This window comes from Panthera pardus, unplaced genomic scaffold (genome assembly GCF_024362965.1).
Source record: "Panthera pardus isolate Hobbes unplaced genomic scaffold, ASM2436296v1 HiC_scaffold_24, whole genome shotgun sequence".
NCBI lineage: Eukaryota > Metazoa > Chordata > Mammalia > Carnivora > Felidae > Panthera > Panthera pardus.
The window spans coordinates 16,773,372-16,797,777 of NW_026526810.1; the positions used below are offsets into that span (position 1 = coordinate 16,773,372).

General features: G+C 48.7%; 1 long non-coding RNA gene and 11 other non-coding genes across 12 annotated transcripts; all 12 read left to right on the forward strand.

Moving 5' to 3' along the window:
* Positions 1-1,390: 1,390 nt before the first annotated feature.
* Positions 1,391-9,166, forward strand: LOC109258147 (uncharacterized). Its single transcript, XR_002076210.2, has 4 exons — positions 1,391-2,194; positions 6,613-6,729; positions 7,105-7,149; positions 9,022-9,166. It is a non-coding gene; the product is annotated as an uncharacterized LOC109258147 (long non-coding RNA).
* On the forward strand, positions 3,502-3,582 carry LOC128773218 (small nucleolar RNA SNORD115). The gene has a single exon (XR_008417495.1). It is a non-coding gene; the product is annotated as a small nucleolar RNA SNORD115 (small nucleolar RNA).
* On the forward strand, positions 6,780-6,860 carry LOC128773216 (small nucleolar RNA SNORD115). The gene has a single exon (XR_008417493.1). It is a non-coding gene; the product is annotated as a small nucleolar RNA SNORD115 (small nucleolar RNA).
* LOC128773217 (small nucleolar RNA SNORD115) lies at positions 8,740-8,819 on the forward strand. Its single transcript, XR_008417494.1, has one exon. It is a non-coding gene; the product is annotated as a small nucleolar RNA SNORD115 (small nucleolar RNA).
* A 776-nt stretch (positions 9,167-9,942) lies between the features above and the next one.
* Positions 9,943-10,023, forward strand: LOC128773195 (small nucleolar RNA SNORD115). Its single transcript, XR_008417470.1, has one exon. It is a non-coding gene; the product is annotated as a small nucleolar RNA SNORD115 (small nucleolar RNA).
* A 1,574-nt stretch (positions 10,024-11,597) lies between these two features.
* Positions 11,598-11,678, forward strand: LOC128773207 (small nucleolar RNA SNORD115). Its single transcript, XR_008417484.1, has one exon. It is a non-coding gene; the product is annotated as a small nucleolar RNA SNORD115 (small nucleolar RNA).
* Positions 11,679-13,353: 1,675 nt separating this feature from the next.
* Positions 13,354-13,434, forward strand: LOC128773204 (small nucleolar RNA SNORD115). Its single transcript, XR_008417480.1, has one exon. It is a non-coding gene; the product is annotated as a small nucleolar RNA SNORD115 (small nucleolar RNA).
* A 1,731-nt stretch (positions 13,435-15,165) lies between these two features.
* Positions 15,166-15,246, forward strand: LOC128773198 (small nucleolar RNA SNORD115). The gene has a single exon (XR_008417473.1). It is a non-coding gene; the product is annotated as a small nucleolar RNA SNORD115 (small nucleolar RNA).
* Positions 15,247-16,948: 1,702 nt separating this feature from the next.
* Positions 16,949-17,029, forward strand: LOC128773199 (small nucleolar RNA SNORD115). The gene has a single exon (XR_008417474.1). It is a non-coding gene; the product is annotated as a small nucleolar RNA SNORD115 (small nucleolar RNA).
* A 1,730-nt stretch (positions 17,030-18,759) lies between these two features.
* On the forward strand, positions 18,760-18,840 carry LOC128773200 (small nucleolar RNA SNORD115). The gene has a single exon (XR_008417476.1). It is a non-coding gene; the product is annotated as a small nucleolar RNA SNORD115 (small nucleolar RNA).
* Positions 18,841-20,598: 1,758 nt separating this feature from the next.
* LOC128773197 (small nucleolar RNA SNORD115) lies at positions 20,599-20,679 on the forward strand. Its single transcript, XR_008417472.1, has one exon. It is a non-coding gene; the product is annotated as a small nucleolar RNA SNORD115 (small nucleolar RNA).
* A 1,932-nt stretch (positions 20,680-22,611) lies between these two features.
* LOC128773201 (small nucleolar RNA SNORD115) lies at positions 22,612-22,692 on the forward strand. Its single transcript, XR_008417477.1, has one exon. It is a non-coding gene; the product is annotated as a small nucleolar RNA SNORD115 (small nucleolar RNA).
* Positions 22,693-24,406: the final 1,714 nt, after the last annotated feature.

Below are 24,406 nucleotides of genomic sequence, written 5' to 3' on the forward strand. Positions count from 1 at the left end.
TACTACCTCTGGATTGATAAATAGTGTTGTAAAAAGAGTAATCATATTATAGAAAAAGGTAAAATTTGGCGACTAAAGATTGAAACTCCTGAAAACCAAACTAATAAAATTAATTTTACAAAGAAACATAAATTTCTTCTATATGTATGTGAATCTGATATGCTAGATGGGTGCCTAAACTTCAACTGAAGCAATGAAACATTGAAATCAACTTATTTGGCTGAAACAGTCTACGTGCTTATAAGTGGGTAATGATTTATTTAAATTACCAATAATTCCAGAGATGCCTTGGTGGCTGAGTCTGTTAAGCTTCCAACTTCAGCTCGGTCATGATCTCCCAGTCCGTGTGTTCAAGCCTCACATCAGGCTCTGTGCTGACAGCTCAGAGCCTGCAGCCTACTTCAGATTGTGTGTCTCCCTCTCTTTCTGTCCCTCCCCCACTCATATTCTGTCTGTCTCTCTCTCTCTCTAAAAAATAAACATTAAAAAATTAAATTTATAAATATATATTTATATAAACATTATATAAATATATAAATATAATTCCTAATAGTTTTACACATTTGGGTTCCATGCTTGGCTTTTTTGGTGTCTTATAGCAAGACATACTTCTAAGAGTTAGATATTTGTATTATAAGAGGTGAATGGCATACTTTGGTGACAGATTAATTCCACATAAGTCACTGGACTAGTAAAGATTCATCCTCAAGCAGGGTTTATTCATTAGTCAATCTGGATATTGGGGTGTTCTTATTGAATTACTGGTCTACTTAATGTGATCCTATGACAAAGTTTTTACTTCTTACCTGAATTTGATGTGATTAATAGTGAAGAAAATTTTGACTCATTGGTATCCAGATCTATATTTGATACTTATCTGGGTGTCTATGTGACTAAAGCAATATATTTTTAAGCTTAAATGATATTCTAATAGTGGCATGTTGTTTTAAAGTCACTGACGAACTTTTAATAAACAAAGGATCCTGTCAACAATGATAACGATGTGAAATTAAGTAATTTTCTATTTGTATTAAACCTAAAATTGATTCTACTAATGAGAAACATAGATGAATTTCAGCTTTTAAATATTATGTTAATGTCATATTTTCAATATAGTAAGTTGTATGCTATGAATTATGGAAACTTCTTGGAAATGAGTACTATTCCCAGTGACCTAATACTTTTTTGTAAATACTGTTTTACGTGGCTTCAAGTGTGTCATTTTAGAAGAGTTCATGTGCAATGGACCATGCCAAATGATATTGTTATAACATCCTTTGAATTTATATATGTATATATATTAAATTACATATATATGTATATATATGTAATGATAAGTGGAATGCTGTGTTTTTCTGACACTATGAGCGGCTTTCCAAAGAAACCTGCATTGTGTAATTCATGTGTAAGATGATCAGTATTCTACAACCTCTGTAATAGGTCATTATTTTGAGTACTGACCAAATTGTATCAAGGAAAAGCTTTCAAGAACCATACTCCAAGAGAGACTTAGGTTTATGCGTTGATACCTGTCCTGTTCCTGTACACCTAAAATCATCATTGCAGAGAAAGAGCACAGTTTGGCCTTAAACTTGGGGGAATTAATATAAGTCAGGTGCCTAGCACTGAATATATCAAAACTCCTGTCTGAATCAGTACCACAATTGTCTGTTAAACATCTTCAGGTATGAGTGTATGTATGCACTAGGAATGTCATAGCTAGGGTCAAAAGTGAGAACTTCTTGTCTTCAAGAGTGATGATGACTGAAAGTCATGATCAAAAAGATTATGATAAAGACAAACTCATCATAGGTGAAGGTGAAATTCTGGGATAGGATTGTCGGAACATGTTGGAACTCATTACTTTTCTCTAGGCATTTTATCTGGGGCTTGAGACAAGGAATTCTTGAAGGAAACTCATGTTACCCAATCCTGTCCATGCGCTCAAAAGTGAAAAATAAATGTTCCTTCTATAAACTTTGTTTCAGGGATTTATAATTCTTAAGAGCTGGGAACATTCAAGATTCAGTCCTTCCCTGTTTTTCTTTCAATGTGTCTTTGAGTAAGACATCTTACCAAGGGTTGAAACACTGCATTGATAGTATATTTCTGGTTTTCTTTGGTCACAGATATATGCCAAAAAGCAATTGACTGGAGAAGATGCTCTTCTAGGGCATACAAGTTTACACATTACGTAACTTGGATAGAGATATGGATTTTTTCTGAATAAGTGACTGATAAATGCAATGTGATTTTATTACAAAATCTTTTGTTTGAACTTGAAATTTATATTGAAATTGAGAAAAAATAGATCCACTGGTTCTCAGTACAATGTTTAATATTCTCATTCTACATACAAGATAAAATCAATCTCTGTAATTTTATGGGATTTTAACTGCTTTGGGTTACTTTGGAGTCATTGAAAATTTTTCTATATCTGAACTACTATTAAGTAGTTCTACTGGTTATAGGACTAAAATTTGAAACTTAAAATTGTGTGTATTCATGAAGAAACACATATAAGAATTCCAGATCCTGATACGATTCCATTATTACATACAATAAGGATATGCAACAAATGATGCTCGAAGTTCTAATTTACACTCTGAATTGGCTAGTGTCACCAAACCAGCATTATGAATTATTATTCTCAATTTAGTGACTATCTTACTTGAAGCACTCTCAGGAAGAAAACTACTTTTTTACTGAAAATTTATTGAAAGGATATGAGACTTTTTTTGTGCTCTGGTTCTCACTCCATTTTGCAAATTTCTTTGGCCTAAATATACAAGTAAACATATGTACACTAATTATTGTATTTTCCTTGTTCTGCTTTTGTCAAAATTGTGACATTTAAGAGAACTCACAACATAATGGCTTATTGGTTATGATCTGAAATGGCTTATTGGTCATGATCTGAAAACTCACTTATATAGTTCCAAAGAATTCATAAAATGGTCACAATTTCAATCATCCTGACCTCTTATTAGGTTTTCATGTGGCTGAAAGAATACGATTTTATGTGAATTTATATGCAATGAACCATGGCAAATACTCTGACATGAACTCTTGACTGGATAGAATATTATTGGCCAATGGATATCTCCCATGTTCACAACCACCACATGAAAGTTTATCCCAAATTAAGAAACCTGTATATATTGTCTTTTTTATGCTTGGTAAATGAAAGATGCATGAATTCTGTAAGAGGTCATTTTTGCAGATATGGTCATAAGACTTCCTTAACATAGAGCATGGATAAATCACAAGCCCGGGACAGATGTAACAATATGTTTTGCAATCTATCTTACAACTAACTACACAGATAATGACTTTGAAAAAGAGCACTGTTTGCTGCCACAGAATGAAGCTATGTGAGTCAGGTGTCCATGATGGTATATGACAAAAGTCATATCTATTTTGGCATCACAAATTACAAAATCTATATCTGATAAACATATACAGGTCAAAGCATATACATGGGTAGGTAATGCCATAGCTAGATCAAAATTGAGAATTCATATTGTCTTGAAGAGAAATTATGACCTAAAAATCATGCTCAATAAAATTCCAATGAAGCCCAATGTAGTCAATAATGCCAAAGCAAAACGTTGAAGTTCCATATTTCCTTTGTAGAGTAATGGGATTTGGTTCTTCAGGCAACGAGTCCCTTCAGGGAATCTCTTATATAGGTTTCATGTCAACAACACATCCTCAAGTTTAAGCTATATTTGGTGAACTATATTTCATCACAAAAAGCTATTCTTCAGAGCATCCCTTAGTTATATTTTTATCATTGTGTTATTCAGTTAGAAATTTTGGAAAGAATTGTGCTGTTTCATTAAAATCTGAAGTGATTGAATATGTTTGGTCATAGATATAGGTGACACAGAAAATTGGATACAAAAAGCCAGACTTAAGGAGATAAATAAGTGACTCTTTTCAAAAATGTAAATACTGTAGAGGGTTGATTTATGCCTGGAAATCAGCCCATTGGAATAGTACCCCTGCAAACCTTTTAGCTATACCTAAAATGGATAAGATTCCAAATGGATGAAATGTTTCCTCCACTACCCCTCCACCACAGAAACATTACCATCTGTCTGTGCACAGATTGAAAACTAACCATAATACATTGATACACTGAAGAGATAATAACTTCTGGGATCTTCACTGCATACTCAAAAGAAAGTCCTATAAGGAAGGATCATGGCCATGACATCCAAAAAGTGAAATGCAAGAATTAATCTGCCAATTGGTATTGGCTAAAAAAAACTGTTAAGTATTCAGATAACTACATCGTGACCCCTGAGTATTATTAGGTCTTTAAAATTTCAATTTAAGGAATTGTGGGTTATTGGTGATGACAGTTTTTCCTAATTGGCCCTTTAATCTGTTTGATTTTGCCAAATGAAACACAAGCTTCACATTTGACATTCTTCTCAAGACACAAATCCTTTAGAAGCTGGCACCATAAAGGAAAAAGATTTAAAAAAATTAGGAAGAAAAATTTATCATATATATATATATATATATGATATTGAGATCTTTGAAGCTTTGTTCAAAGAAGAGAAATAAAGATATATATTACAAAGAAAACCTTTTGCATTACTGATTGGAAGATCTTGATAACAACATGAAAGAGGAGTCTGAACAAAAAGAATATGTCATTCAGATCATGGCCTAAAAAGCCTTATGCAAGGGTTTGTCTCAGTGATGGGTATTGAGGACATTTTCAAGCCTCTGGCTATCTGTCTCAATAAAACTAATTCTACATGATTTTATAGGGTCATTTTATGGGTGTTCATGGCCAATAGTCACGCCCAATTATCCACATACGAGTACTGCTGTCTAGACAAAAAAAAAGCCATAAACTTGATTTTACCAGACACGTCCTGAACTCTTTTCCAATCTAGAAACTTATTTACAAGGACTTCTCTTCGATGTTGAATCAATGGTGCTTAGCATTTTCATAAGCTAAATTTAAATGTATTTCTTAGAAATTAATTAACAAATTTATTTTGTATTGATTCATTCATTATTTTATCCATTAATACTGGGTGAATCATGGAATTTCAGACTTAAGATAACAATCCCCTCAAGGCAATCCCTTGTGGTGTACAATGTCTATAAGATTCCATGTACCTCACACTTGCTTATATTTTAGGCTTTGTTTCATGATCCATGATCCATGATACAAAAGAGCCTTTATTTGGAATAATTCTATAGTTTTTTCCCTCCTTGTGTCTTCAGGTGAACGTTTTGTCAATGGTTAACTTAATGATATGAAGTGAGATGATGCCTTTGATGATAGATACAGGCCACAAAGAACATGGACAAAAGGAGAGGCTCACCTAAAGGCAATAAATGTTTGACTCATTTTGGAAAACTAAATAGTAGAGAGTTGATTTTCTTCCTGAGTGAAACCCTACAAGAAAGAATCTCTAGAAAGCATAACTTTGTCATTTTCAAAGAAATAGGTAATGTGGCAGTGGAGGATATCATTCTTTCATGGCCACTGGGAAACATGGCACAAGTAAGTAGGTGTTCAGGTTGAAGAAAATATCTCAAATACACTTCAAAGATGATAACAGTTGGAGTATGCATTCGAATCTCAGAACACTTCCCCTAGAAAAGGCTCCAACTATGGTGTTCAGAGGGTAAGATGCAAAACTTTACCACACCCATGGATCTTAGTTGCAGGACACTGAAGAGGATTCAGATAGCTAACTTGTGACTCCATAGATTGATAAAACTTCCAATGACAATTTAACAAATTGTGGGTTATTGGTATTGCTAGCTGTTCATGATGAGAATTCTGACCAGCTAAGTTTCACCCAAGAGGGCACTAGTTTTCATACCATTTGAAGAATTTATTTGGGGAAAAGTTATGTCTTAAAGAATGGACAATCAAGAATACAAAAACTCTGTCAAAAATACTTTCATAGATATAAATTAAAAATTCTTCAGAATCATTAAATCAACTCCTTCATGAGATCATGTTTCTTTTATGAAATAACTGGAACCATACACCTGGATTATGAAGTGTTGTTAGCACTTCATATGGATGAAGTGTTAGCAGGATATGGAAGACAATATAAACAAAACATACATGGCTTTTGAAACATGAACTGGAAGTTCTAGTGCAGGGATCTCCCTAGATGATAGGGAGCAAGTATCTTTTAAAGACTTCAGATGTAGGTTTTCCAGAAAACCAATTCCATATCAATTAATAGTATCATTTCAAGAGTGATCCCGAACAATATTAAATTACTGCTCCAAGAAAATCAAATATAAGCAAGAAAAATTAATGAGCCATAAAAGTAAAATTATGAAAAACATAGAGAGTTTACAAATAAAGAATTCAAAGTCTGGGCCTTTGAATGAGTATAAATCTATATATATAAATGAAGACTATTTTCATATTTAACGTTTATTTATGAATGAAGGTACATATGGATTTGCTAAAGCATTATAATTATACATGAATTTATTGATTTAGTCTAAATAAATTCATTTATTATGTAATTAATGAAGGTGTAAGAAATATAAAACAAAAATGGCACATATGGGAAGGTGGCTTTGACAACTGTCCTACTTCTCTCTACACAGAACACATCCTCAGATGAAGATTCCCCGCCCCCATATGCACATATGTCAGCTTGGCTCCAGGAATAGGCACAAACTCATGTGGCACCCGGGTTTCCTGCTTTCCAGAAACCATCTCTGGTAAGCATGTTCAGGTGGGAGCACATGGACATGTGGGGAGTGCCTTGGTCAGGTCGATGATAAGAACTTATATTGTCTTTAAGACAGATGATGACCTAAAAATCATATGCAATAAAATCATACTGAGGCTCAGTAGAGAGCAAAATCATGGGTAAGAATCCCAGGATGACATGTAGCACTCAGAGAGTGATAGAATTTGAGGATTGAGATTACCAATCCCCAGAGGTATCCCCCTGTGTCCATCCACTGTCAGTGGGATTCCACATTCCCAAGATATGCTCATGCTGTAGGCTTTGTATGCAAACACATAGTTCCTCCCAAGACACCTCATTTGGAGCTATTCCTTAGCACCATTGGTCTTCTTGTGTTTTTCAGCGGGATTTCATGACCAGGGTCTCATCGTTGTCTCCACCATGTGAGGTGAGTGAATGCATCTGACCAGAGACAGAGGCTGCAGAAGACATAGGGTGCATGGGGAGGCTCTCTTCAGGGCAATGCTTGACTTTTAGTCAGGATGGAGACATTCATGGCCATCACATTCTTTGTGACCATCAGCCCTACACAGTAGGAGGTCAAGAAAGTGAAACATTATCATTGCACCTGAAAGGTATCTTAATGTCCAGGGAGGACAATTCTCCTCCATTGGAACACAGGCCACATTAATTTGTATCAGTTTGTGCTCAGCGTGAGGCCAATATTGCTAATGCACTTCAGAGACACTAAGTACTAGATGGGCATTGAAGCCTCATGCAGCATCCAGCAGGGCAAGGGACCAGCCCAGGGCATCCAGAGAGAGTGGTGCAGGAATATAACTGGGGGGGGGGGGGGGAGTCTTCTTACCTGGATGACATTAGACAGAATTCTAATAGCAGAAAGATGGCACCTGAGAAGTGCTTAATTCTTCCCCAGGTCTAGAGACATAGCTGTATAGACTAGGTCCTGTGTAGTGTTCCCCATCTGCTCGCTGGTCGTGGCTTCTAAGCATAATGGGTCCACTGGTCTCTTACCAATTGATGTGGAGCAGTTCCTGCAGATGCCATCTTTGTGGGTGGCCAGGACCCTGGGAAGAGCAAAACCACTCTAGCATGTATGTTACTACAAGTGAGGTTGAGAATTTTGAATAGGATGGTCATGACTCCCCCATGAGATCCCTTCCTATATGCACCCTTCCACCAAAGAGGAAGGGTATGATTACAAACCATACTAGCATCTCTCCCTGAATCACATTCACCACCAAATCATGAAGAGAGAAGTTGGTCTCAGCAGGGACATATAGGCATTGCTCTTTGAAGATGTGGATTGTGATAGGATGCACAGCAGGGCACTCTATACCTCAGAAAGACATCTGTCAGGCAGGGTCTAGGGCAACACTTTGCCTGAATGGAGGACAGTGGGCAGCTTTTCAGAACTCCATGTACATGAATTCCTAAGAAAGCATTTCATAGTGCTTTATATCCTGGCTCCCTGTGTCCCCAGAAGCCCTGTGCCCAGGCCAGGCTTCAACATAGAGCTCATTCCTAGGAATAACGAATGCTGTGCTCTACATACCATGGCCCTCAAATTTGCATGCCACATTCAGGAAAGCAGTGTGCCGGGACTGCTCCTCAGTTGTACATAAATGATGCTCACCCCCCTGTGTGAAAACTCAGAATTTCATTGCTGTGGGTTCAGCTATATGGGTAGAGATCCTTCTGCACTGTGCTGGATACTTCTTGTCTTCAATCATTACATAATGGATTCATGTGTTGAGACATAGCATTCTGCAACTGGAACTAGCAGGTGTGGGCCAGAAGGGCAGAAGGAATGCATAGGGTGTTTTAAAAGCTGAAGTATCTTTTGAACACAAACCACATACCTATATGAAGATGTCACAGCAAAATATATATGAGCTTGTCCCAGCTTCAAGAATAATCCCAACTCAAGACATGCCACACATCCCACCCTCCAGAAACTATCTCTTGTAAGCATGTTCAGAAGGGGGGACCCAGACAAGTGGTGACTGCCTCAGTTGTGTCAATTATGAGAACTCATAATGTCTAGAAAAGACATTATAACATAAAAGTCATCCTAAATAAGATTATGATGAGGCCAAATGGAATGGAAAATCCTGTGGCAGGATCCAGGGGATTCATGTGGCCAATGGAGAGTGATGGATTTATGACTTGAGATGACTGATCATTTGACTCCTGGGTTTGGCTCTTCAACGTCCTTAGGCAACCAAATGTCCAGACATGCTCATGATGTGGGGCTTTGTATGCTGAACCATAACTCCTTGGCCTTTTCATGCAATAGACAATTTAGATGGTGCCTTGCCCAAAGAAGATCAGAGCTCCTCTTCCATACACACTCTTGCCAATAAAGTTCACATCTTTGGAAACCAGGAAGCATCTCTCCATAAGGCCCCACTGGACTGATGGTCAGGAAGAAATGAGTGGACACTGCACTCCTTGTTAGGAGATGGTGATGTTGATGGAATGCACACCAGGCCATTGGACATACCAGGTATTTTCTGTGGGTCTCCATATGGAAGCATCTGGGGAGGAGTTTTGCCTGCCAGGTAACTGTTGGTCAGCTCCCCAGAGATCCACTAAAATTCTTGCTGAGGAGGAATTATATTCCATGGTTCAATGGGCTTTTATTACCATGTCTTATACAGACCTGGCCAATCCCAGGATGCCAAGCCCACCCGTTCCTCAAAAGCCAAAGGCCAAGCCTACCAGCCATTGCTTATGATGCTGTATGCAACATGATCAAAAAAAACTGACCCATTCATTTGGAGAGAATGTGTAGCAAGAATGCTGCTTAGTGGTGCATGTGCAATGCTCAGACACATGTTGGGGCCAGTTTTCCCAAGATAGCATATACACATACAGGCTGAGGGCTTTGGATGCCAGGCTGCAGCACTCCCGCCACCCCTCAATCCTTGCTGGAATCATAAAATGAGTCAGGCCCCATGAATTCAAGTATCATGCACATGGCCCACCAGGTCAGGGCCAAAGGGGAAGGGTATTGTCATAGCTTCCCTACCTTTCTCTATACAGACCCCATGCCCAAACAAAGATTCCACCTGGCATACGGTGGGAAATTGGCCCAATATGGGAATAGGCCCTGAGCCAGGTGCCCAAACGGCCAACCTGTGCTTCATAAACGATATCTTGTAAGCAAGTTGAGCTGGCGGAAAGAAGACAGAGGCTCGTGGGGACTGCCTTGGTTGGGTCAATGATGAGAACTCATATGGTCTTGAACAGAGATGATGACATAAAAATCATGCTCAATAAGATTACACTGAGGCCCAATCGAAGAGACAATCATGGGGTGGGATCCAGGAGACCATGGGGCACTTGGAAATTGCAGGCAAATTGGGCTTGAGGTGACCAATCCCTCGAGGCTCCCAGTGTGGCTCTCCCCAGGCTTGGGGGCTTGAACGTGACCAAATTGGGCTCGTGCAATGGTGATTTGTGTGCTCGTAACTAGTTACTCTGGATACACCTCATTTGCAGCCTTGGATTAGCTCCCTTGGTGTCCATGTGTCTTTCAGTGGAACATCATCGTGACAGGGTCTCGAGGCAGTACCAATAAGAAGAGGTGAGTGCATCCCTGTGCTGATACACTGAGGCAAGGGATTGTGTGATCCTCCAAGGGATCCTCTTTCCTGCCAGCCTGTAAGCCATGTTCTCCACTGTAGGAAGGCTGTCAGGTTGATGTCAGAATCACTGAGGCCCTTGGAGGAATGCGAGGTGCGGCAGTGGGCATTGGAGCCCCCCCCCCCCCGACCCACGACCTCCTACGGGGAAGAGTTCCCACCAAAATTTCACGCAATGGGCGATGGAGGAAGATGCTGGGACTGGGGCTACCTGGCTGGACACTAGACAGCTTTGGCATAGCACATAGATGGTATCCAAAAATTTCTGGAAACATGGACTGGACCACAGGTGGCATTCGGGCTCCTGACTCCTAGATCTTCACCATTGGCCATGACTTATGGATTCATGTCCTTATGGGGCCTGTGGGAATTCCCCAAACTGGATGGCGCTTGGCCTGATGATAGCCTTTTGGTTGGTGCCATGAGCCAGGGCATGCTGGGGTTCTTGACTTGTGGCCCAATTCCCAATGAAGTTGAAGTCACTGGGGAACCATGGTAGCCCCTCTCCTAGCAATAACCTTAAGTGAAAATACAGGAAGGGACGAGGTGTCCAAATGGGAGACATGGAGCAGCGCTGGTTGGGGATGGTGATGGACACTGGCGGGATGCATGCCACGCCCCAGGGCACCCAAGGAATTTTTGTGTTGGGTCCCCGGGGCAGCATCTGTGACCTGTTCTGGGACACCATGCCCACCCATCCATGGCAAAGCCCAAGGCTGGTCCTGCCAGTGATGTCCCAGGATTCTGCATGTGCCAGGCCCACAAAGGGGTGTCCCAATTGCACTGTGAGGGGTCATGTGTGGCTGCCCATGTGCCTGATGCTGCAGCCTCCATGATCAGTTTCTGTGGGGCTCTGATTTCCCTGGTGTCCAGTGGAGCCACAGAGGCTGAGGGACTTGGCGCCATGCTGGAGCCTCCCTTCCTGCCATCCCAGGATTTTTGCTGGTGTCATGAATGCAGTCCACCACCACTCATTCTGAGCTCTCTCCCAATGGCAAAAGGTGAAGTACGATGGGGAAGTGCATTCTCATGGCTGAGCTGCATCTTTCTGCACAGAGCCCGTGACAGGACATAGAACCCACCTGGTTCAGGGAGGGTAGATTGGCCCAGCTTCGGGAATAGGTCCCAAGCCAGAAGAAAAATTGCCAACCTGCGCTTCACAATCTGTGTTAACCATGTTGAGCCGGAGGGCTGAAGACAGAGGCATGTAGGGACTGCCTTAGTTGGGTCAATAATGAGAATTCATATGGTCACGAACAGAGATGATGACTTAAAAATTATGCTCAATAGGATTCTGCAGAAGCCCAATGGAGGCCATTGCACTGAGGTACGATCCTGGAGAATCCTGTGGCTCTGGATTACCACTGGACCCAGGGGCTCGAGGTGACAAATCCCTCCAGGTTACCGAGGGGGTTCTTCTTGGTCTATGGACCTCCACATGCCTAAGACCTGCTCTGGCCCTGGGGTGTTGTGTGTCCATCACTAGTGCTTCTCGACTCATCCCTGGGAACCCAACTAAGCTCCCTCAGCATCCTTGTGTCTTTCAGTGGGACGTCGCTTTGTGACCACTTTCTCGCCATTGACCCCACCATGGGAGGAGAGTGGATGCCTGTGTGAGTACCCGGAGACCCAGTGCACATGGGCATTTGGCGAAGCTGACCTCAGGGCAAGGCAAGCCATCTTGTGGGACTGGGGCTCTAACATCGCCCTAGAGAGGTGGCGTGTCCTTGAAACTCTACCCTGGACAGTAGGCTGTCTGGAAAAAACTGGTCACCTGCGACACCTGAAAGGGATGCCACAGTCCCCCGTGGGATCCTCTTAATTGACAGACCATAGGCTACGTTTTCCAGTGTGGGATGGCTCTCAGGTTAATGTCAGAATCACTGACTCCCTGGGAGGCACCAGAGTTGCTGTGGTGGGCATTGCAGACAGCCAAGGCAACCGACTGCAGGGAGGGATTCACCCATTTTCCTCACAATGGGCATTGGAGGAAGGGGCGGGGCCCGGGGCTTCATGGCTGGACACTAGAACTTTTGGAATAAGGGGTAGAATGTATCTGGAAAATGCTGACAGCTTGCCCGGACCCAGAGTGTCACGTAGGCTCCTGGCTCCAGGTTCTTCACCATTGGCCCAGTCCAATGGTCGTGTGTCCTCAAGGGACCCATGGGTCATCTCGCAGCTGGATGGGGCTTTGCCTGACAATGGCCCTTGGGTCGGTGCCCCTGAGTCCCAGTGAGGTTGAAGTCGCTGGGGAAATGTGCTGGCCCCTCACCCTTCCCTCACTGTAATCTCAAAGACGGGAAGGGATGGGGTTTCCGCACAGAAGTCATGGAGCAGCGCTAATGGAGACAGTGTTGGATGCTAGTGGGATGCCCATCAGGCCCTGATGCCCCAAGGGATGTTGGCATTGCATTTGTGTGGTAGCGTTCGTGGGCCCTTCCGGGGCCCCATGCCCGCCCATTCCTGGCAAAACTCAGGGCCACTCCATGAAAGGAAGGCCCAGGATTCTGGCTGCAACCTACTCGCCAAGGTCTGTCCCAATCACGCTGCAAGAGGACCTGTGCCTGCTGTAGGAGCCTCCATGCTCAGATTCCTGTGGGGTTCTGAATTCCCTTTTTTCCAGTGGAGCCACAGAGTCTGAGGGCCTTGTGGACACTCTGCAGCCTTCCTTCCTGCCAGGCCAGGATTGCAGAATTGTGTCATGAATGCAATTCCAGCCCCGCACATTCTGAGATCCCTCCCATTGCCACAGGTGAGGTCTGAGGGGGAAGGCGTTTGTCATTGCTGACCTGCCTCTCTCTGCACAGATCCCACACCCTGACCAAGATCCCACCTGGCACATGGAGGGGAATTTGGCCAATCATCTGGAACAGACCCCAAGCCAGGGGCTCTCATGGCCACCAAAGACATCACATTCCATTTCTGGTAAGCATGTTGAGCTGGTAGGTAGAAAGCAGAGGCGGGTGGGGACTGCCTTGGTTGGGTCAATGATGAGAACTCATAATGTCTCGAAGACAGATGATGACCTAAAAATAATGCTCAATACGATTAAGCTGAGGCCCAATGGAGGGCACTGCACTGAGGCGGGATCCTGGGGAACCCTGTGGCCCTGGCGTAGCACTGGCACCTGGGGCTCGAGGCGACTGATCCCTCGAGGTTCCCCAGTGCTGCACACCCAGGACTCTGAAACTCAGCACACCTAAGACATGCTCCCGCCCTGGGGTGTTGTGTGCCTATTACTAGTGCTTCCCGGTACTCATCCCTGGGAAAGCAACTAAGCTCCCTCGGTGTCCTGGTGTCTTTCAGTGGGACGTCGTCTTGGCGACCAGGGTCTCACCATTGAGCCCACCATGGGAGGAAAGTGGATGCCTGTGTGAGTACCCGGAGACCCAGTGCCCTTTGGCGGATTGGTGAGGCTGCTCTTGGGGCAACTTCAGCCATCTTGTGGGACTGGGGCTTTGTCCTCACCCCAGAGGGCTGGCGTGTCCCTGAAAGTCTGCCCTGTGCTGTGGGCTGTCTGGAAAACACAGGTCACCAGCGACACCTACAAGGGATGCCATTGTCCCCCGTGGGATACTCTTACTTGACAGCCCATGGGCCACATTTCCCAGTGTGGGTGGTGCTCTGGTTGATGTCAGAATCACTAATGCCTTAGTAGGCATGCGAAGAGATGCGGTGGGCAATGCGTACCGCCAATGTGACAACCTGTGGGTAAGTGATGTGCCCAAATTTCACATTATGGGCTTTGGAGGAAGGGGCCGAGTCCGGGGCTACCTGAGTGGACACTAGACAACTTTGGCAGAAAGGTTAGACGGTATATGAAAAATGTTGGCAGCATGGCCCAGACACCAAGTAGCATGCGGGCTTCTGCCTCCGGATTGTTCAACATTGGCACCGTCTGATCGTCGCGTGTCCTTATGGGGCCCATGAATCATCCCACAGCTGGATGAGGTTTTGCCTGACAATGGCCCTTTGGTTGGTGCCACAAGCCAGGGCACGCTGGGGTTCTTGACTTGTGACCCCGTGTGCCAGTGACTTTGTAGTCGCTGGGGAACCATGCTGGCCCCTCACCCTTACCTCACCATAATCTCAAAGATGGGAAGGGATGAGGTGTCCCCACAGGAACCATGGAGCAGTGCTGATGGAGATGGTCTTGGATGCTAGTGGGATGCTGGACAAGGCCCTGATCCCCCAAGGGATCTTGTCATTGCATTTGCGTGGTAGCGTTCGTGGGACCTTCTGGCACCTCATGCCCGCCCATTCCTGGCAAAATGCAGGGCCGGCCCCTGACACCCAAGACCTGGGATTCTGCCTACCAAAGAACCGCCAAGGTCTATCCCAATCACACTACGGGAGGACCTGTGCCCGTGGCCTGGTGCCTGCTGTGGAGACCTCCATGCTCAGATTCCTGTTGGGCCCTGAATTCCCTTGTTTCCAGTGAAGCCACAGAGGCTGAAAGCTTTGTGGACACACTGCAGCCTTCCTTCACGACAGGCCAGGATTTTTCTGGCATCATGAATGCAGACCCAGCCCCGCCCATTCTGATATCCCTCCCATTGCCACAAGGTGAGGTCTGATGGGGAAGGTGTTTGTCATTGCTGACTTGCCTCTCTCTGCGCAGATCCCGCAGCCCAACCAAGAACCCACATGGTGCCGGAGGGGATTTTGGCCCACCTTCGGGAACAGGCCCTGAGCCAGGGGTCCTCATGGCCACCCTGTGCATCACAGACCCTCTTTAGTAAGCATGTTGAGCTGTGGGTAGAAGGCAGAGGCAGGAGGGGACTACCTTGGTTGGGTCAATGATGAGAACTCATATGGTCCCGAAGACAAATGATGACCTAAAAATTATGCTCAATAGGATTACGCTGAGGCCCAGGGGAGGGCACTGCACTGAGGCAGGATCCTGGGACCCTGTGGCCCTGGCATAGTGATGGCACCTGGGGCTTGAGGCCACCAATATCTCGAGGCTCCCCGTGGGGCTCTCCTGGGTCACTGGGCCTCCGCGCGCCTCAGACGTGCTCCTGCCCTGGGGCATTGTGTGCCCATTACTAGTGCTTCCCGGGACTCATCTCTGGGAACCCAGCTAAGCTCCCTCCCTTTTCCAGGTGACTTTCAGTGGGACATTGTCTTGGTGATCATGGACTCGCCATTGAGCCCACCATGGGAAGAGAGTGGATGCCTGTGTGAGTACCCGGAGACCCAGTGACCTTGGGCCGATTGGCGAGGATGCCCTCTGGGCCACACCACCCATGTCACTGCCCCAGAGGGCTGGCATGTCCCTGAAAGTCTGCCCTGTGCAGTAGGCTGCCTAGAAAAAACTAGTCACCCAGACACCTGAAAGGGATGCCATGTTCCCCAGCGGGATCCTCTTCTTGACGGACCATGGACCACGTTTCCCAGTGTGGGAGGGTGCTCTGGTTGATGTCAGAATCACTAATGCATTAGTAGGCATGCGAGGTGCTGTGGTGGGTATTGCAGATGGCCATTGTGACCTCCTGCGTGGAAGCGGTACACCCAAATTTCACGCAATGGGCTTTGGAGGAAGGGGATGGGTCTGGGGCTACCTGCCTGGACACTAAACAGCGTTGGCATAACGGGTAGATTGTATCTGAAAAATGCTGGCTAAGGGTCCCAGACCTCGAGTGGCATGCAGGCTCCTGCCTCCGGGATCTTCAACATTGGCACTGTCTGGTGGTTGTGTGTCCTTATGGGGTCTGTGGGTCGTTCCGCAGCTGAATGGGGCTTTGCCTGATAATGGCCCTTTGGTTCGTGCCACTAGCCAGGGCACGTTTTGTTACTTGATTTGTGACCCCGACTCCCAGTGACTTTAAAGTCAATGGGGAACCATGCTGGCCCTTCACCCTTCCCTCACCATAATCTCAAAGACAGGAAGGGTTGAGGTGTACCCCCGGGAGCCATGGAGCAGCGCTGATGGAGACAGCTTTGGATGCTTGTGGGATACCCATCAGGGTCCTGATCCCCCAAGGGATTCTTTCTTCATGGTAGCATCCTTGGGCCCTTCTGGCACCCCATGCCCTCCCATTCCTGGCAAAATGCAGGACCGGCCCCTGCCAGCCAAGGCCCAGGATTCTGCCTGCAACCGACCAGCCAAGGTCTGTCCCAATCTCGCTGCGGGAGGACCTGTGTGTGTGGCCTGATGCCTGCTGTAGAAGCCTTCATGCTCAGATTCCTGTGGGGCCCGAATTCCCTTGTTTCCAGTTGAGCCACAGAGGCTGAGGGACTTGTGGACACGCTGCAGCCTTCCTTCCTGCTAGGCCAGGATTTCTGCTGGCATTATGAATGCAGTCCCAGTTCCACGCATTCTGAGATCCCACCTAATGCCACAAGGTAAGGTCGGATGGGGAAGAGGTTTGTCATTGCTGAGCTACCTCTTTCTGTGCAGATCAGCGCCCCGACCGAGATTGCACCTGGCGCGCTGAGGGGAGTTTGGCTCAGCATCAGGAACAGCCCCCGAGCCAGGGACCATCATGGCCACCCTGCACATCACAAACCCTCTCTGGTAAGAATGTTGAGCTTGCGAATAGAAAGCAGAGACAGGTGGAGACTGCCTTGGTTGGGTCAATGATGAGAACTCATATGGTCTCGAAGACAGATGATGACCTAAAAATTATGCTCAATAGGATTACGCTGAGTCCCAGTGGAGGGCACTGCACTGAGGCGGCATCCTGGAGACCCTTGTGGCCCTGGCATAGCGCTGGCACCTGGGGCACGTAGCAACCCGTCCCTCGAGGCTCCCCAATGGGGCTTTCCCGTGTCTCTGGGCCTCCGCGCACCTAACACGTGCTCCCGCCCTGGGGCGTTGTGTGCCCATTACTAGGGCTTCCCGGGACTCATCCCTGGGAACCCAGCTAAGCTCCCTCGGTGTCCTGGTGTCTTTCAGTGGGATGTTATCTTGGTGACCAGGGTCTCCCCATTGAGCCCAACATGGGAGGAGAGTGGATGCTTGTGTGAGAACCCAGAAACCCAGTGCCCTTGGGCTGATTAGCGAGGCTGCACTTAGGTCAACACCAGCCATCTTGTGGTACTGGGGCTTCGTCCTTGACCCAGAGGGCTGGTGTGTCCCTGAACATGTGCACTGTACACTAAGCTGTCTGGAAAAAAAAGTTCAACCACGACACCTGCAAGAGATGCCACAGTCCTCTGCGTGATCCTCTTACTTGACAGCACATGGGCCACATTTCCCAGTGTGGGAGGGCACTCTGGGTGATGTCAGAATCACTGATGCCTTAGTAGGCACACGATGTGCTGTGGTGGGCATTGCAGACGGCCAATGTGACCGCCTGCATGGAAGCAGTGTGTCCAAATTTCATGCAATGGGCTTTGGAGGCAGGGGCTGGACCCAGGGTTACCTGGAAGGGCACTAGACAGCTTTGGCATAACGGGTAGACGGTATCTGAAAAATGCTGGCAGTGTGGCCCAGACCTGAGTGCCATCTAGTCTCCTGCCCCTGGGTTCTTCACCATTGGCACGGTCTGGTGGTTTCGTGTCCTTATGGGCCTCAGGGGTGGTCCCGCAGCTGGATGGGGCATGGCCTGACAATGGCCTTTTGGTCAGTGCCACCAGTCAGAGCATGCTGTGGTTCTTGATTGTGACCCCAAGTCCCAGTGAGTTTGAAGGCACTGAGGAACCGTGCTGGCCCCTCACCCTTCCCTCACTGTAATCTCAATGACAGGAAAGGATGAGGTGTCCCCATGGGAGCCATGGAGCAGCGCTGATGGAGACAGAGTTGGATACTGCTGGGATGTCCATCAGGGTCTTATCCCCAAAGAGATCTTGGCATTACGTCTGCGTGGTAGAGTTCGTGTGACCTTCCAGCGCCCCATGCCCACCCATTCCTGGCAATACACAGGGCCGTTCCCTGCCAGTCAAGGACTGGGATGCTGTCTGCCACCGACCCACCAAGTTCTGTCCTAATCACACTGCGGGAGGCCCTGTGCATGTGGCCTGGGGCCTGCTGTGGAGGCCTCCATGCTCATATTCCTGTGGGGCCCGAATTCCCTTGTTTCCAATGGATCCACAGAGGCTAAGGGCCTTGTGAACATGCTGCTGCCTTCCTTCCCGCCAGGCCAGGATTGCAGAATTATGTCATGAATGCAGTCTCAGCCCCACCCATTCTGAGATCCCTCCCATTGCCACAGGTGAGGTCTGATGGGGAAGGCATGTGTCATTGCTGAACTGCCTGTTTCTGTGTATATCCCCCACCCAAACCAAGATCTCACCTGGCACCAGGAGGGGAGTTTGGCCCATCTTCTGGAACAGACCCTGAGCCAGGGGCCCTCAGGCCACACTTTGCATCACAAACCCTCCCTGGTAAGCATGTTGAGCTGATGGGTAGAAGGCAGAGACGGTAGGGGACTGCCTTGGTTGGGTCAATGATGAGAACTCATATGGTCTCGAAGACAGATGATGACCTAAAAATTATGCTCAATAGGATTATGCTGTGGCCCAATGGAGGCCACCTCACTGAGGTGGGATCCTGGGGACCCCTGTGGCCCTGGCATACCACTGGCACATGGGGCTCAACTCGACCGATCCCTCAAGTCTCCCCAGTGGCGCTCTCCCCAGTCTCTGACCCTCCATGCGCCGAAGACATGCTCCTGCCCTGGGACATTGTGTGTCCATTACTAGTGCTTCCCGAATTCATCCCTGGGAACCCAACTAAGATCCCTAGGTTTTGGGTGTCGTTCAGTGGGATGTCGTCTTGGTGACCAGGGACTTGCCATTGAGCCCACCATGGGAAGAGAGTGGATGCCTGTGTGAGTACCCGGAGACCCAGTGCCCTTGGGCCTATTGGCGAGGATGCCCTCAGGGCAACACCAGCCATCTTGTGGGACTGGGGCTTCATCATTGCCCCAGAGGGCTGATGTCTCCCTGAATGTCTGCCTTTTGCAGTAGGCTGTCTGGAAAATACAGGTCACCCGCGACACCAGCAAGGGAAGCCATGGTCCCCCACAGGATCCTCTTGATTGATGGCCCATGGGCCTGTTTTCCCAGTGTGGGAGGGCAGACTGGTTGATGTTAGAATCACTGATGCCTTAGTAGGCACGCGAGGTGCTGAGCTGGGCATTGCAGACGGCCACTGTGACTTCCTATGTGGAAGTGGTGTGACCAAATTTCACTCAATTGGCTATGGAAGAAGCAGCCAGGCCTGGAGCTCCCTGGCTAGACACAAGACAGCTTTGGCATAATGGGGAGACAGTGTCTGAAAAATTCTGGCAGCGTGGCCCAGGCCTCGAGTGGCATGTGGGCTCCTGCCTCTGGATTGTTCACCATTGGCACCATCTGGTGGTCACGAGTCATCATGGGGCCCGCGGGTCGTCCTGCAGTTGGATGGGGTTTTTCCTGGCAATGGCCCTTTGGTCAGTGCCACGAGCCAGGCAAGCTGGTGTTCTTCACTTGTGATCCCAAGTCCCAGTGACTTAGAAGGGGCTGGGGAACCGTGCTGGACCCTCACCCTTCCCTCACCATAATTTCAAAGACGGGAAGTGATGAGGGGTCCCCATAGGAGCCATGGAGCAGTGCTGATGGAGACAGTGTTGGATGCTAGAGGGATGCCCATCAGCGCCCTGATGCCCCAAGGGTTCTTGGCGTTGCATGTGCATGGTAGCATTCGTGGGCCATTCCTGGACCCCATGCCTGCCCATTCATGGCAAAACGCAGGGCCAGTCCCTGCCAGCCAAGGCCTGGGATGGTGCCTGCCACCGACCAGCTAAGGTATGTCCCAATCACACTGCAAGACGACCTGTGCATGTCCTGGTGCCTGTGTAGGCCTGGTGTGCAGGCCTGGTGCCTGCTGGGGGAGCTTCCATGCTCAGAATCATTTGGGGCGAAATTCCCTTGTTTCCAGTGGAGCCACAGAGGGTGAGGGCCTAGTGGACACACTGCAGCCTTCCTTCCCACCAGGCCAGCATTGCAGGATTCCATCATGAATGCAGTCCCAGCCCCCCACATTCTGAGATCCCTCCCATTGTCACAGGTGAGGTCTGATGGGGAGGGTGTGTGTCAATCCTGAGCTGCCTCTCTCTGCGCAGATCCTGTGCCCCAACCGAGATCCCACCTGGCACCTGGAGGGGAGTTTGGCCCATCTTCAGGAACGGGCCCCCAGCCAGGGGCCTCCATGGCCACCCTGTGCATCACAAACCCTCTCTGTTAAGCAGGTTGACCTGGCGGGTAGAAGGCAGAGTCAGGTGGGGACTGCTTTGCTTGGGTCAATGATGAGAACTCATATGGTCTCGAAGACAGATGATGACCTAAAAATTATGCTCAATAGGATTACACTGAGGCCCAGTGGGGGGCGCCAAACAGAGGTGGGATCCTAGGGACCCCTGTGGCCCTGGCGTAGCACTGACACCTGGGGCTCGAGGCGACCAATCCCTCGAGGCTCCCCCGTGGGGGTCTCCCTGGTCTCTGGGTGTCCGTGTGCCTAATACGTGCTCCCGCCCAAGGGCACTGTGTGCCCATTACTAGTGCTTCCATGGACTCATCCCTGGGACCCAACTAAACTCCCTCGGTGTCCTGGTGTCTTTCAGTGGGACTTCATCTTGGTGACCATGGTCTCACCATTGAGCCCACCATGGGAGGAGAGTGGATGCCTGTGAGTACCTGGAGATCCAGTGCCCTTGGGCCAATTGGTGAGGGAGCCGTCAGGGAAACGCCAGACATCTCGTGGCACTGGGGCTTCATCCTCACCCCAGAGGGATGGCGTGTCCCTGAACGTCTCCTCTAGCACTGGGGTGTCTGGAAAAAACAGGTCAACTGCGACACCTGCAAGGGATGCCACTGTTCCCCTGATTATCCTCCTGCTTGATGGACCTTGGGTCACGTTTTCCAGTGTGGGAGTGTGCTTTGGTCGATTTCAGAATCACTGATGCCTTATTAGGCACGTGATGTGCTGCGGTGGGCATTGCAGATGGCCAATGTGAACTTCTGCAAGGAAGTGGTGCGCCGAAATTTCACGCATGGGCTTTGGAGGCAGGAACCAGTCCTGGGGTTACTTGGATGGACACTAGAAAGCTTTGGATAATGGCTAGACAGTATCTGAAAAATGCTGGCAGTGTGGCCCAGACCCAAGTGGCATGCGGTCTCCTGCACCTGGGTTCTTCACCATTGGCACTTTCTAGTGGTCTCATGTCCTTATGGGGCCCATGGGTGGTCCCGTAGCTCGATGGTGTTTTGTCTGACAATGGCCCTTTGTTCTGTGTCATGAGCCAGTGCACGCTGTGGTTCTTGAATTGTGACCCTGAGTCCCAGTGAGGTTGAAGGCGCAGGGGAACCGTGCTGACCCGTCACCCTTCCCTCACCGTAATCTCAAAGACAGGAAGGGATGAGGTGTCCCCACGGGAGCCATGGAGCAGTGGTGATGGAGACAGTGTTGGATGCTGGTGGGATGCACTTCAGGGCCCTGTTCACCCAAGGGATCTTGGTGTTGCATCTGCGTGGTAGTGTTCGTGGGTCCTTCCGGGGCCCCATGCCCACCCATTCCTGGTAAAATGCAGGGCCGGTCCCTGCCAGTCAAGACCTGGGATTCTGCCTATCATCGACCCGTCAAGGTCTGTCCCAATCACGCTGCAGGAAGACCTGTGCATGTGGCCTGGTGCCCACTATGGCAACCTCCATACTCAGATGCCTGTGGGTCTTGAATTCTCTTGTTTCCAGTGGAGCCACAGAGGCTGAGGGTCTTGTGGACATGCTGCAGCCTTCCTTCCCACAAGGCCAGGATTGAAGGATTGTGTCATGAATGCAGTCCCAGCCCTTGCATTTTGATATCCCTCCCAGTGCCACAGGTGAGGTGATGGGGAAGGCATTTGCCATTGCTGAGTGGCCTCTCTTTGAGAAAATCATGTGCCCCAACCGAGATCCGCAATGGCCTTTGGAGACAGGGACTGGACCCGGGGTTACCTGGATGGACACTAGACAGCTTTGGCATAATGGGTAGACAGTATCTGAAAAATGCTGGCAGGGTGGCCCCGACTCCGAGTGGCATGTGGGGTCCTGCGTCCCGGGTTCTTCACCATTGGCACTCTCTTGTAGTCACGTGTCCTTATGGGCCCCAGGGGTCGTCCTGCAGCTGTATGGTGCACGGTGGGGAGTTTGGCCCATCTTCGGGAACAGGCCCTGAACCTGGGGCCCTCATGGCTACCTTTCTGATCACAAACCCTCTCTGGTAAGCATGTTGAGTTGGTGGGTAGAAGGCAGAGGCAGGAGGGGACTGCGTGGTTGGGTCGATGATGAGAACTCATATGGTCTCAAAGACAGATGATGACCTAAAAATTATGCTCAATATGATTACACTGAGGCCCAGTGGAGGGCATGGCACTGATGTGGGATCCTGGGGACCCCTGTGGCCCTGGCATATTGCTTGCACCTGGGGCTCGAGGCCACTGATCCCTTGAGGCTCCCCATTGGGACTCTTCCCAGTCTCTGGGCCTCCTTGCACCAAAGAAGTGCTCCCACCTTGGGGCGTTGTGTGCCCATTACTAGTGCTTCCCGGGACTCATCCCTGGGAACCCAACTAAGCTCCCTTGGTGTCCCAGTATCTTTCAGTGGGATGTCGTCTTGGTGACCAGGGTCTCGCCTTTGGGTCTACCATGGTAGGAAAGTGGATGCCTGTGTGAGTACCCAGAGATCCAGTGCCCTTGGGCAGATTGTCGAAGGAGCCCTCAGGACAACGCCAGCCATCTTGTGGGACTGGGGCTTCCTCCTCGCCCCAGAGGGCATGCGTGTCCTTGAACATCGCCCCTGTGCACTAGGGTATCTGGAAAAAAAGGTCACCCGTGACACCTGCAAGAGATGCCATGAACCCCCGCGAGATCCTCATACTTGACTGCCCATGGGCCCCTTTCCGAGTGTGGGTGGGAACTCCGGTTGATGTCAGAATCACTGATGCCTTAGTAGGCTCGCGATGTGCTGTGGTGGGCATTGCAGACGGCCAATGTGATCTCCTGCCTGAAAGCGATGCGCCCAACTCTCACGCAATGGCCTTTGGAGACAGGGACTGGACCCGGGGTTACCTGGATGGACACTAGACAGCTTTGGCATAATGGGTAGACAGTATCTGAAAAATGCTGGCAGGGTGGCCCCGACTCCGAGTGACATGTGGGCTCCTGCGTCCTGGGTGCTTCACCATTGGCACTGTCTGGTAGTCACGTGTCCTTATGGGCCCCAGGGGTCGTCCTGCAGCTGTATGGGGCCTTGTCTGACAATGGCCCTTTGAACGGTGCCACAAGCCAGGGCACGCTGGGGTTTTTGACTTGTGACACCAGGACGCAGTGAGTTTGAAGGCCCTGGGGAACCATGCTTGCCCCTCACCATTCCCTCACCATAATCTCAAAGACGGGAAAGGATGAGGTGTCCCCACTGGAACCATGGTGCAGTGGTGATGGAGACAGTGTTCGATGCTGGTGGGATGCCCGTCAGGGTCCTGTTCCCCCAAGGGATCTTGCCATTGCGTCTGCGTGGTAGCATTCGTGGGCCCTTCTGGGGCCCCATGCATGCCCATTCCTGGCAAAACTCAGGGCTGGTCCCTGCCACCCAAGGCCCAGGATTCTGCCTGCCACCAATCTGCCAAGGTCTGTCCCGATCACGCTGCAGGAAGACATGTGCGTGTTGCCTGGTGCCTGCTGTGGCAGCCTCCATGCTCAGATGCCTGTGGTGCTTGAATTCCCTTGTTTCCAGTGGAGCCACAGAGGCTAAGGGCCTTGTGGACATGCTGCTGCCTTCCTTCCCGCCAGGCCAGGAATGCAGGATTGCGTCATGAAAGCAGTCCCAGCCCCGTGCATTCTGAGATCCCTCCCATTGCCACAAGGTGAGGTCGGAAGGGGAAGGAGTTTTGTCATTGCTGAGCTGCCTCTCTCCACGCAGATCCCGTGCCCCCACCGAAATCCCACCTGGCACACAGAGGGACGTTTGGCCCATTGTCGGGGAAAAAGCCTCAAGCCAGGGGCCCCCATGGCCATGCCGCACATCAAAAAACTTCTCTGGTAAGCATGTTGAGCTGGCGGGTAGAAGGCAGAG